The sequence below is a fragment of the Juglans regia genome, chromosome 12 (assembly GCF_001411555.2).
Source record: "Juglans regia cultivar Chandler chromosome 12, Walnut 2.0, whole genome shotgun sequence".
Taxonomy (NCBI): domain Eukaryota; kingdom Viridiplantae; phylum Streptophyta; class Magnoliopsida; order Fagales; family Juglandaceae; genus Juglans; species Juglans regia.
The window spans coordinates 11,930,608-11,945,578 of NC_049912.1; positions in this window are offsets into that span (position 1 = coordinate 11,930,608).

Genomic DNA, 14,971 nt, shown 5'->3' on the forward strand with positions numbered 1-14,971 from the left:
GCTGCTATTGAGGAAGCTACATGGGAAGCTTATTGGAAGTTGTGTGAAAAATTCCCTCACCTTGTGGGCAAGGTTCTCTAAAGGAAGAGGGTATGTTATGTGCTTGAAAGTTGAATGGAATACAATGGAAGGCTGTTGTATTGAAGGTGAAGTGCAGAAGGATCGACAGTTATGTTAGTTGTTAATACGGTGTCGTTTTCTTTTAATGAATTGGTTAAATACGTAGTTGTTCTCCCACTTGTATTGACAGTGGTGATTAGTTTACATACGGTGTCGTTTCTTTTAATGAGTTGATTGAGTACGGTATCGTTTTGCACTTGTATTAGCAGTTATGTTAGTTACTATACGGTGTCGTTTTAATATTCATTCCAGGAGAATAAACATAGTCGTGTTTAATCTTTCCTATGCATTGTATTTTCATAGATGCAGTATAAAGAGGTAGCCATGAGTTGGGATGGAGGCCAACTCTAGTATTCAAGTGTTAATTCTCTTCTTCCTACTCTCTCTCTCTCTCTCTCTCTCTCTCTCTCTCTCTCTCACTTTATACTCTCTCTCTTCTTGATCATCTTTTTGGAGGCCTGACTCCCTCAAAGTAGTCATCACTAATAAAGGAACCATTTACAGAATAAGGGTTCATTACATACTCAAGGATAACTTCAAAAGTAATTCTCTTATTTTTTAATGAAATCTGCTTGATAAAACCTAACCGCACCTCCGTAATTGTTGCTTGATAACTTCAACGATAATTGGCACTCATGCACTCCCACAACCACCAGGAGGTGCGAAAACATTAGTGTATACTTCAAACTATCCCCATCAAATACCTTGCCTCATAAATTACTCCAGGGACAACTTTCTTGCCTTTAGCCCCAATTTTTCATTTCTTCGTTTCTATTCCTGGGACCACCTGTAATACCCTACTCATTCTTTCTTACGTACGCTTCTCTATTTCTGACGTACGTTCCTTCTTATGACGTAAGCAAATTTCGAGGGCAGAGATTATGTGATTTATCTGCCCCTTCTATCTAGTGACTGCGAGACCCATCATGCGTGCTGAACCATGATGGCTTATTTCAATAGATATCTTGTGACTTCTAGGGCACGTCTAGTGTTTTAAATATACTGAAAATATTTATAAGGAGTATTTCCAGTGTTATTGAACTAAGTTTGATTTTAAATACGACAATTATAATATTCTTGAAGAGCTCCAAAAATATTATATTTGTCGGAAATCATTTTAATATCATTATTAAAATGAGACTTCATCATTTTAATCATTTTAATATCATTATTAAAATGATTTCAACTATTTAAAATATTATGAGATTTAAATTATGTTGAAAGCTTTTATTAATCAAATGGTTTTATTCTCTTTAATATGTTAAGTGAGACTTCATCATTTTATTAATGTTGAAGAATATTATTTTATAAACTAAAGTTAGTTTAAAATAATATTCTACCTTAATTCCTCTAAGTGCTTTTAATTAAGTTAATATTTATGCATTTTAAATCAGTATTTGAGATCCACCATTAGATCGTTACGTGGATCCCCAGACAAAGGGACTGGGTTAAATACCCAGACCCCCTCTCTTTCTCCCTCATTTCCCGTAGCTCTCTCTCTCTCTCTCTCTCCTCCCTCTCCCAAGCGTACGTTGTATGTAGTCCATCTCCACGCCTCAACCACGCACCGCCGTGCGTCGGCAGCTCTCACCGCCGACACCACCAGCTGCAACTCACTCCGGTGAGCCTCCCTAGCCCAACCTCTCTCTCTCACACTCCCTCTCTCTCTCCGCTGGCCGTGCACTGCCCGAGTGGGCTTGTGCTCACTGAGCCGCCGTGCGCCGTCCTCCGGAGCCACCAACTCCACAGCAGCTTCTCCTTCCGCCGGCCATCACCCTCCTGCGAGCTCAGCCTCCCTCTCCCCCTTCGTCGCACACATGCACCATACCCATGAAAATGGGTTCACACGGCTTCAAGGCCACCGATGCTCCTAGCGCCGCCGTGCGCAACCACCTTGGCCACTGGACACCACCACGAGCTACTCCTGGTCTCCCCTTTCCTCCTCCACCTGATCCGAGGCCCATAGCCTCCCTCCATCGCCGGGCTCTCTCCCTCCTTCACGCACGGTTTCACACCCTCCACCACCGTGCACTGCCACCCACGGCGTGTAACTGCCACCTTCAGCCTCCTCAAACCACCACCAAGCCATCCCAACCATCCAATGTAACGCCCCGGTCCCGGATGGGTCAGAGAGTTACCTTTTAACACTTAAAATCATATCTCATTGTACAAATGTAAACTCCAATTCCTCATTTACTCATATACCTCATTGTTTTAAACCATCTACTCCAAAATAAATAACTAAGATTACGAAGAAATCTCAAAATAAAAAGTCAACTTTCCAAAGTACTGAGTCAACAGAACGAAACTATTCCATAAAATTCTCCAATATCAAATACCCTCTTTGTATATATAATAGACTATGCCCACAAAGCCTTACCCATGCTTCCTATTCTTGAACCTCCGCTGAAGTATCCAAAATATCTGAAAAATATTATGGATATAAGGGGTGAGTTATCAACAACTCAGTAAGCATAAATCATATGCTAGCGTGCAAACATGAACATTTACAAAGTAGAGCATGCAGAACAAAATATTTCCCAGAGTTAACATGCAGAACAGAACATATTTTCAAAAGTAACAGAGCGATGGTTTTAAGACAAGTAAAACCCTTAGTGCTTTGGCATAACATAAACTAAGTATCATCATCAGATCAAAACAGAGCATCAAACAGAGCAGAGACCATGTTTCACCCCCGTGGTAGGGTTGTGCTAACCCCGGTGGCCAAACCAGGCAGAGACAGAGGTGAAATCTTTCCTTTATTCTTCTCGGAGCCCCGAGTGTGCACACAGGAAAGACCACAATAAAACCACTTTGTTTCCAAAGTGGGTGCACTCAGAGACAGAGAAGTTGGTACCAACCCAAACAGAGCAGAGCAGAGCAAAGCAGAGACATAATCAGATACGAAAACCAGTACACCATGCCAAAGGTTTTCAGATGTTATATCAAAATAATACAGAATATCGAAACAGAAACAGACAGTTTACACCCGCTGAACACAAAAGCCAGAACATCTTTCTAAATAAATGTACAACTTTTCATATTCTCAATATCGCTATTTTTCTAGATTTCAGAAACCACATGACAGAATTTAGCTCATGTCTACACAATGCATGTCAGAACATATTTTTCTCTTTTTCGTACAGATTTCATGAGTATGCAAATAAACGACCGAGATTGGTTTTGTTTTTCCCAAGTTCTCATTTCACCACAAAAATATGCAAAGTTTTCAGAAATCAACCTCAGTCTCAAATAATTTGTGTAAGGCCTAACATAGGAACCCCGCTTACCTGGACTTCTTAGCCCTTTCAGAATTTTCCTCAAATATGTTGAACAATTAACAATCGTCACCTATAAAATAATCAAGTAATTCCTGTAAATTTCCAATCAACCACTTATTTCGATATTTAAACCTAAAAATACTAAAAGAACCTATTTTAAATCCACAAAACCTAAAATTCCCATAATTCCTAAAATATCATCCTTTCTAAAACCATCAATATTTACTTAATCCCCCTCACTATTATACTCTAAGACATTTCTAAATTGCATAATAATATTTTGCACATACTATGTACTTCTTAAAAAATTTATACAATATCACTAATAAAATCTCAAATCTTTCTCTATTCCTTTATAAAAATAATGTATTTTAAAACAAAACCTACTAATATATATAAACCGAATCATGCTAAACTATAACTAGTCTGATATAAGGGTATTATAGGGATTAAACAAAACACAAAAGGGACCCCTTTCGGAAACAGAAAGGTTCATAAATCACAGATTAATTTCGTATGGAGCCATACTCACCGAGCGATGGAGGGCACAAAGGCGGCGAGCTGGGCGGTTGCTTACGGTGGTGGGGGCGGCGGCAGCACACTGGTTAGAGAGAGAGAGAGAGAAACCTTACGTAGAAAAGAGAGAGAGAGGCGGAGAGAGAGCTCGGCGCGAGAGAGAGAATGAAGCTCACCGTGAGCCTAAGGTGGCGCGCGGCAGACCAAAAGGGCAAGGCGGAGGTCGACAGAGGTGAGCTCGATGGCTGGGCAGTGGGCACGGTGGTTTCCAACGTGAAAGATGGCAGTTCGCAGTGGCTCACGGTAAAATAACACCGAGAGAGAGAGAGAGTTGTACGCATCATGCGGCGTGCATGGGGCTTCGGACGGTGGCGCTGGACATCACTGGGCAGTGGAGGCTTAATCTCCGGCGTTATCTGTTGCCGTTGACTGTGACGTCGCTGCCCAACTGAGGCTAGACATGGCTCTCGGTTTGGACGAGGATGCTCTGTCTCCATGGCTTCAAAACAGAGCAACAGCAGTTTCCGCTTCCCACGGAAGTCGGTGATGGTGGCAACTGTTTGGGATATTTCCGAGGGTGGAGAGGAAGGCTACGGCTACTTCAGGTGCTGCGTCAAGGGTCTTCGTGGGGCTGGGTTGCGTAGGTAGTTTGGGGTGGCCGAGGTTCTGTTTCAGGGAGCAAAAACAGGGGAATATCGTGGTTTGCAACAAAGGCTACGGGAGGCGTTGGGCGGCGGCTTCGTGTGGCTGGGCACAATGGCTTATGGTTTCACAAGGGGCTGGGCCAAGGCCAGAGGCTTCCGTCGTGCAGGGGAAACTCACACGGGGGTGGTTTCCGTTCGGTTGAGCGCATACGGGCGTGGGCTTTTGTGATGGTGAGGTCGTGTAACTGGGCTGCAAACGAGGTCTAACGCCATGGGTGTGGAGGTGTAGCGACAGCGACGGTACTGCATGGAGGTTGTGGAGGGTGGCGGCTTGTGGTGGATGATGCTTTGTGGATGGAGCTGCTTCTGTGCGTGCGTGGGGTGGAGATTGCCGTGGGAGTTTTAGCGGCAGTTATAGGCTTGGTAAACTAACATGCAGGTACGTATAAATATATATTGGCGATGGAAAAACCCTAGAGAAAAGAGGGAGACGTGTGTGGGAGTGAAAGCTGAAAAATAGAGTCGTGAGTATGTGCAAGTCGTGGACGAAAGGAACACTACGGTGAAAAAAAGAAATATAGACGGAAAGAAAGAAAGAAAAAAAAATAAACATGCGGGGAGAAAAATAAAATAAACAAAAATAAATAAATAATAATAAAAAAAAGAGTTTGGTTGGATCCGGGTGTTACATCCAAGGCCCCGATCTGCCACCCATGCACGCACACTCTCTCTCACTCTCCCACGGCTTCTCCCTCTCCCTTACACGGCCGTTCCTCCTTCCTCAGCCGTGAGCCACCATGGCGCCACCCCAGTGCCACCAGGAGCTCCACCAGCAACCCCTCAGCCCAACCCTAGGTCCAAACCTCCACCTTGAGTGGTGGGTAGTCACTGCACGTGATGGACAGCCACTGCGAGTGGCTGACTGCCACTGTACATGGCTAGATCCGCCGTGTTACGCTCCTTTCCATCATCACAAGGCCTTCACGAGCCCTTCCAAGACCACACCTAGCTATCCAGACGCCTAAACAGTTAACGTACGTGGGTTAGCTGCCACGTACGACACTTCCGACATCATCGGCTGTGACGATCAACGAGCAACGCATGGGTTACCCCGTCGATGGTATAACCTTCTATCCCTCGTTAATTATGCTAGATATTGATTAGTTGACTAGATTGTGGACTGTGCTGTTGGTATTTGTGGAGTTGTGGTATTGTGATGTGGTGCTGTGTGATGAAGTGTTGGGCTTATCTGTGTAGTGAGGTGATGTGATGTGATGCGTATGTGAGGTGTTGGGCATATATGTGTTGGGTGGAGATGTGTTGTGTTGTGTAGTGTATTGTGAAGTGTTGGGCGTAATTGGGAAGTGTGCTATGTAGTGTTGTGGATTGTGTTGTAATGGTGGTGTGGTGTATGTTGAATGGGAACAGTACACTCTGAGTGTACTCTGTGTGTGTGGCGTAGTGTGAGACAAGGAGAGTATATGTAAAATATACCCTCCTGACATATTGTGGAACGAGATGAGTACAAGTGGAGTGTACTCCTTGTGTTGGATTGATGCACCATATGGCGTGTACGCCATAGTGGTGATGTGGCATAATGCATGTGAAGGGAGTACACAGGAAGTGTACTCCATATGGTGGAATGATGTACCATATGGCGAGTATGCCATAATGGTGATATGGCATGTGGAACGGGAAGAGTACACGCTGAGTGTACTCTGTGTGGGGTATGGTATATGAAGGGAGTACATGTGGAATGTACTCCGTATGGCGGGGTGATGCACCATGTGGTAGATATATCATAATGGTGATGTGGCATAATGCAGGTGAATGGAGTACACGTGGAGTGTACTCCATGTGGTATAGTGATGCACTATATGGCGGGTATGCCATAGTGGTGATGTGGCGTATGTGAGGGGAGTATACGTGGAGTGTACTCCACTTGGCAGCGACACTCCGTGTGGGGTGTCCCAGAGATAAGGATGATTGTGTGATTGATGGGCGTGGAACGTGATGAGTAGTGTCGGGAACTGTGGAACAGTGTCCCGAAATAGTTATGGCGTAGCTGTAGTCTGAGGTGGCAAGTGTCACCGTGATGGACTTATGGCTAGGAGTATGCGTCAAGTAGTAGAACAAATGTAAGAGTGCGCAGCGGAAGCATGACTAGGGAATGTTACGAAGTGACATGACTATTGACAGTTATGTTTGTGATGGGCGAAGTAGTAGAACAAGTGTAAGAGTACGCACCGGAAGCATGACTGGGCAACGTCACGAAGTGACATGGTTATTGGCAGTCATGCTTATGATAGGTGAAGTGTTAGAGTGTAGGAATGGCGTAACGGGAATGTGATAAGATGTCACGATGTGATAGGAGTATGTGAGGAACCGTACTCATGATGAGTTAGGAGTTGACGTATCAGAATGTTGGATGACGCGACAAGGTCATGGTGTAGCTTGAGTGTAGTCTCGAGCTATATGACGTGACATAAGGCATAGTGAATGGAGTCTTGTAGTGTTAAGTGTTGGAATGAACTGTCAAAAGGGACGGGTAACGTGAAGAGTCATGATAGCCGGGTTAAGAGAAGGTTGATATCGAAGTATGGTGCTTGTTTATACAAGCAGGTGATCAACGTTTCATATGTTGATCTTAGGTGATAAAGGGGTACGGTACATGCATAATCTGGTTAGACACATGTGCCGGACGGATTCACCATATGTAATGGGCAATCTGTCCTTAGCACAGTTACACGGTACTTAAGCCTCATAGTGGGCTTAGAGCCGTGTGGCTTGTATGGATGGGAATGAGGATTCAGTGTGGGCTAACGTGCATGAAGGTAGTGACGGGTGTATTGTTTGGATTGGGGTGCGTGATTCCATCGGTTGGATTCATGCGTCGAATGTGGTTAGTAAGAAGAGTAAGATGAATGTCTTAGTATCTTAATCCTAAGGTGAATTATGGGTTCATTTTAGTGGATGAGTACTCGAGGCAAGACTTTGAGTTGGAAGATGTGGTGACTGTAAGTGGTTCTTGAAGGGTTTAACATAGTAAAGGGCACGTAAGTGCACGGAATAGAAGGAGAGTGTTCTAAGTAAAGCGTAGTTTTATTTATAGTTTAAGTTGATTATGCCTTAGATAGAGAATGACGTTAAGGTTATGTGTATGCATGTAGGTTGCCATCTGACATGCATATGAATGGACTGCATGACATGCAAATAGCATGGAGTCCAGGTAAGTGTTACGTTCATCCTCTTCTAGAGTTTTCCAAGATACAAGAAACGCTTTTCCTTTAAGACGCTCACAAAAAGAAACGAAAGATGTTTTAAGAAAGAAAATGCTAAGTGTTCGAAGGTATAAGTATGTACGGCCCCTCCTTGGCAGCCCATGTTTACGCACCCAAAGTATTAATTGTACGCATGTGAATGGATGACTATACGTTGTATCTATTGTATGTATTTTCTAAGAAAATCCATGAACTGATAAAAATGCATGAAAGCGGATGCTTTTATGGATCCTACGAACCGACGCTTTCATGTGCACCATGAGGTGATGCTCGTGGACGCCGTGAGAGACGACGTTCAAGGTGACGCTTATGGATGCCACGAAAGCTGACGTTTAAGCCCATGTATGTTCTTAAGTGAAGTTTTTCACGAACGGACTGTTAAAGAAATGATAGAACTGAAATGAACTGAAAAAGGAAAAGACGATTTTCGGGCTTACGCCCTAAACGATGCTTTCTCATGAAAATAAATGTTTTCTCATGAAAGGACTGTTAAATGAAAGAATGAATTGAATGAAAGCTCTAGCTCTCTAGAGCTGACATGAACGAATGAATGAAAAACAAAAAAAGACATGAAAGCATGAAATGTATGAAGATACGTAACGGCCACATGAATGAATGAAAATGGTACCAATGAATGGGCAGATTGCAATGCTGGGTAAGTAGTACTGGAAGTGCACCCAGTGCTACCCCTTACGAAAGGGATTCCCAACCTGTGGCCACGGGCGGAGTCCGGGGTCCAAAGGAAGACCGCTAACCCCAACACACGGGGCGTAATAGTGTGTACTTGCCTATGAAAGTGATAAGAACGAATGGATGTATGAATGTATGCAAGAACACAAGAATGCACGAATCTTTAAGAAATGAAGGCACTGACGGAGGACACGTTTTAAAGAAAGGAAAGCCTTGTAAAAGAAAAACCTTGTCCAGTGACGTTTTCAAAAGAACGCACGTATGTATGTAAACATGCACGAACTCTTGAAGAAATGAAGGCACTGACGGGAGAAACGTTTTACGAAAAGGAAGCGCATGTCTAAAAGAGAAAAATCCTGTCCAGTGACGTTTTCAAATGAACGCACGTATGACACGTATGCATGCACGTAATAGTACATATGAATGATGAATGCACGAATGAAAACCTATATTGTTATATTTTAACTGTATGAAGTAATGCTTACGAGTCTTCGACTCATTTTAGTTTTTATGCATGTCCCTCCCCCGACAGGAGCTACATGATCAGGACAGACACGACCCATGGGGAAGAGCACGAAAGTCTAGGCACGAGTTTTAAATGTATGAGAGGCCTTTTTATTATCAGATTAATGTTTTCCAATGTAAACCTCTTTTATTCTAAAGCACATTTTAATTTATAAACGTGGAGTCTTGCACCCTGGGTATGCAATTGAAAAGTTTTAAATCGGACTGTAATCCCCGTCGTCCTTTATAAAAATATTTTGTAAAAAGTCCCACCACAAGGACGGGCGTTACACCTTCCTATGCTTGTGAGTTGGAGGTGTTTGGAAGGTAGGATAATATGGTGTTTGGCTAGCTCTTCCTAAGGTGGATGAAAGTGAGAGAGAAGAGAGAGGAGGTAGAATCTGAAAATTGGACAAAATGACCTTTGGGTGTCTTCTGATGGGGTGTAGGGCGCCAACCCCTTTAATGAAGCCCTTAAATACCTCTTCAATTCCTCACACACTCTCTCTTATCATTACTCTTGAGGGTGACAACCGAAGGGCACTTATGCATGGGTGCCATGTGGCATGTTGCTTATTATTCTCTTGGCAGAAATCTTCATTCTTCCTCGTCATCATTTCCCTCTCAAAAATGCCAAATGTTTCTCTAGCATGGATGATAAGTGGCAAGGTTCTTTGCCTTAACCAAAATCCTAAGTGGCACTTGCTATTCCTTTTTGTGGTCTAGGTTCAATGAACCCACACTATGAACAAAGGGCGTGTAGGTCTTTATGTCTGAAACCCTAAGTGCTTCTCATCATGACCAAAATCATCATGGTCCCTAGGCATGTGCATGGATTTCATTTGGCATATTGCGTGTGTGTGGTTGCCCTAACCGAAACCCTCTTGTCTTTCTTTCCCAAAGCTTCTTCTAGAAGCCATCATGGGTGGCGTGTGGCCCCTTCTAGAGACTCTAAAGTCCTGTGCATGTGTGGCAAGTGGCAAGAAGAACATTGGCTTTTATGTTTAGGCGTGTTCATTCCCTTAGTCGAAACCCTAAATGTCTCCTAGAGGCTTGTGTCTTCAAACTTTTGAATTTTTCCATGTATCTCTTACACGTCGGGGGTGTACGAGACACATGGGGGAATTCAAGACTTAAAAAGAAAAGAAAAGTGTGGCGTGTGGGAATGCTGAGTAAAATTTTTAATATTTAATAACTAAAGTAGTTAGCATTATCTAATAGGATATCGGTAAATGACCTAACATATGTAAATGTCTTTCCCTTACATTATTAGTTCTTTTTTATAGCTATATTTGAGTCAAGTTTGGATGAGTTGAGTGTGTCCAAATTTGGCTCAAATTTCTAATATTCCCTCCCAACTTGAGCTTGGCTCATATAAGAGTAGCTTTAAAATTCAATTCGAGCTTAGCTCGATTTGTAGAAAACTCAATTTGAACTCTCCTTAAAGTGCAAATTGAAAGATGCCCAATCAAGCTTAGCTCAGCTCGATTAAAAAATTTGTAAGATGCATAAGGTAGCTTTGGTCCAGTCGGAGAGCGATATGCTTGTTGTACCATGCAAGCAAGCTCGACCGTAAATAATATGGGGATGTTTGGTAATAATTCTTATTATATCTCATCACATCTTATCTCATCTCATTTCATCTTATTTCTTTCCTAAACATCACTCAAATACAAACACATTTAAACTGATCATTACAATTTTTCCAAACTTTCACAAAAAAAACAAAAAATCAATTTTTTCAAATCCCAAAATAAAAATAATATAAAAAATTATATTATAACAATATTGTAACTTTATAATATTTTTTATTCAACTTTTTCTCTCGCATTTTCTAAAATCTAAAAAATATGTAACTCAAACTATCTCACTACTATTCACAAACCATTTTACTACTACTCACAAAATTCTTATCTTATCTCATTTCTCAAGCATTCCCTTAGAGTTTTGTCTTTGCCTTAGACAAAGGAACAACTGGTTGAACACTTTTTTAAATCCCAAAACAAAAATAATATAAAACATTATATTATAACAATATTGAAATTTATAATATTTGTTATTCAAATTTTTCTCTCTCATTTTTAAAATCTAAAAAATACTTAACTCAAACTATCTCACTACTACTCATAAACCATTTTACTACTATTTACAAAATTCTCATTTCATCTCATTTTCCAAGCATCCCCTTACTTTGCCTTAGACAAAGGAACAACAGGTCGAACACAGCAGAACAACCTTTTGAATGTTTCTTATTTTCTCAATTTAGAAAATTAAAAAAATAAAACAATAAATAAAATGAATCAAAATTTTTGTATAAGTCAAATATAAAAATTATACTATATAATATAAAAATTTGTACTTTTTAATATATTTCTAACTAATGAGAAACAATAATAATGAATATGCATGCACTATTTTATATAAATAAATCTGTGAACACATATTTATGCATGGCAATGAATCACCTTCCGCTCAAAAAACATGTATTCATAGGTCATAGCGAGGAATCACCCTCTCGGCAAAACTCATGTATGTATATCATTACCAAGGCAAGTGTGGTGCCTTGTTCCTCGGTAAGGGACATGGTGAGGATTAGTGGTGCCAAAGATGCCAGCTAATCGGTCAACACCCAAGGTTTAGTTGAGTTAGACATGCCTCATCCAAATCGAAGTGCACGTGTGAGGTTACAGAGGAAAAATACAATGAAAAGATAAAGGTTTAGTCGGTAAATTAAGACCTTGCAGTACCAGAAGTCTAAATCACATCATAGAAACGAGTGATATCATTCTTGATTAATTTCATTCTTAGAAATACATACAACCGAAGTACATTGTTCTTCGCCTAAAGGGCGGCATACCAAAATACAAGAGGTCTCCCAATTTATAAGGAATAAATACGATTCGAAATGATACAAGGCTCCTACCACGGAGACAAACCTCTGTACTCAAGGTTCAAGCAGGATCGACTCTTCTTCCTCAAGCATCACCCCTGAGTCTAATTCTACATCAAAGTTATGGTTTTAAGAATAAAACCATATATAGGTTAGGCAGCTTTGAAAATACAACTAATGAGAACAATGATTGTGAATACGTAGTGAATAGTTAGTTTTATGTGGTAAAAAAGGGTGAAGGCATGTATTAGTGCATGGTGATGAATCTCCCTCTCTTGAATAACACGTCTTTGAAAACACAATGAGGAATCACCCTCTTGGTAAAATATAGTTATATAAGTATATCGAGGAATCACCATTTGAGGAATTACTCGTCGTCACCAAACTTAATACATATATGGGTAATTATGCATGCCGCCAAGGTGAGGAATCACCCTCTTCTCAAGCTCATAAAGTCTATAACACGAGTCACACAACAGTTCACAGTTATCACATAAATATTCTTCACACAGACATAAGTCATCTGATGGGCAAATAGGGGATGCGTGCTCCATCATTCAAAATCGGGGAATTTCTCCCACCTGACTAACATGGTGCAAGTCAACTCGCCTATACCCTAACATAGGTTGACTCTTACACAGAGATAAACATGTTGCACCAAAAAAATGCTTGCCCAACAAATCAACTCGAAGACACCAACACGTGATATGCTAGGGAATTTTTCATCTTAACTATCAGGTGAGGCCAACACAATATGACGCCACCCTAATCATTCATGGGGACTCTCTCTACCCTTATGAAGCTCGTGACAATGTCTCGCACGAATGATTCAGGGAAGTCTCCGTCCCATCCCAGGATGATTGACACACGGTACACTTACTAACACAGAGATATAGATACTCACACAGAGATTCCATGAAAACAATTGCAACTCAAAACTCAAGAAATACGAAGTGAAAATATTCGTAAATATAAATGACAGAACATTTATTATTTTATGATTAGAAAGGGGGAGATTATAGAGTATGCATGAACAACATCCTCACACAACATTTACCCTCCATTCCTCGACACTATCTTAGAATCTAGCCTACCTCTCAGTGTTGGGATCACTACGTTGTTTCCTTCAAAGAATCTGACTTCACAAGATCTCAAACATCCTTTTGACTTTTGTCCCATGTCTCAGAATCTAGGGTGGGATTGTCCTGCGTCCTTCTAACATAGTTCTAACTCCAGGTATACTTGGATATGAGTATTTTAGCCTCAATTGTTGTACAACAGAATGACAAAGATAAATGGCCAGGGCATGGTCTGCACCTCTTTACGGCCTACCAACTCCTCAATTTGTCATTGAATGAGGGTTTTTTCATGTGGCAATGGGCCATACAACTGGGTTCAGATGATATGACATGTTGAGTCGTAACCTTTCCCGTAGACACCTTTCAAATGTAGTGTGGGCTTCTGTATTCGGCACTGCCACTCGTCTAAGCACTTTCGTGTTATCCCAAAAAGCTCCTATATTTGCCCCAGTCTTTCCTAGACCATTGCTCACCTTGGGTTGGTAACTTCTGTCTCATCACAGTCATTGGCCTCTTCAACTCCCCATTCTTGCCTTCATAGTAGGCGACTTTTCTAGTTTGCGTACCATAAGGCAAGACATTCATTTCCGTCTCGCATTGGACTAGCTACACTTCGTTGCACCCATAACTATTTTTCACCAAACCAATGGAGTGGTCCTTCATCTTTCTTTCCACTCAACTCTAGTGGTGGTTTGTCTCATTGTACTGACAAAGCCCTCACAACGAGGAATCACTCTCTTATCAAATAAAGTACACAATATATCATCATATAAATTCTCAATGGGAAGTCACTCCACCCATTCGACTTGAGGACTCACTCTATCCGGCCAATGTGTGAGTTCATTCACCCATTCCAAACCCATCGATTTGGGAAATCACTCAACTCAGCTCACAAACCTGAAGACAACACACATGATCAACCCGGTGAATCTTTCTACTTGGTCAACCGACTCAAAGACACCACACATGATCAACCCAGAGAATATCTCTATCCATGCTATCAAGTGAGACCAATACGAAGACGTTCCATCCCGATCATCACAGGGAATCCCCCTACCTATACGAAACTCATGGTAACGTGTTGTAGGAATGGTGTAGGAACTCCTCAACCCATCCATGATGATCGACACACGGTAAGACTCAACACTCGAAAACCACAATATCATCAATTCCCATCATTCAAACTCATCATCTCAAATTCACCACGTAAAGGTAAACAATAAACGTATTGAAGAAAATATATTATTTTCATGCAGAAAGAGGTGAGTTATAGAATATGCAAATCCTAATCTTATAACATGCTCATAAACATTTATCCCACATTTTCAATATGACCATAAGAGCTAACCTACCTGAACAATATTTCTATTATTACAGTAGTGCTAGCCCCGTCCATCCATTTGACCTTTAACCTTGTAGGATGACAGAGACTGATAGGAACAAGGTGTGCACATCCTTAGTAGTTTGTCTTTGGTCAAATCTCACATTCCGTCCTCTAATGAGAGTCTCCCACGTGGCGCTAGACCAAAGCTTTGAGATTAGACGATATGACCTGCAGACTCGTAATCTTTTTTCCGTAGGCTCACTCTAGATGTGACATCTCATATGGAGCATGGAGTTCTGTGTACGACACATTCCACCTTTGAGCACCTCCATGTTGTTTCGAAGAGCTCTCACGTTCATATAGTTCTTGTCCTTGACCATTGCTTGTCACAACCCCTAGCCCCGGAAAGGGCGGGATCATGACGTACATACCTGTCCTTTTCTTTTTTTTTTTTTTCTTTTTTCTAGTTACATGCAATTGGCAGGGACATGACACACGTGTACTCTAAATTTTTAATTTAATAAAGGGAATACCTAATAGACATTCGTTTCAACATTCACCCATAAGAAACTCTCAGAGTCCATCTCCATATAAAACGTCTATACATAAACATAACCCATAATCCAGATAAGGTCAAATAGA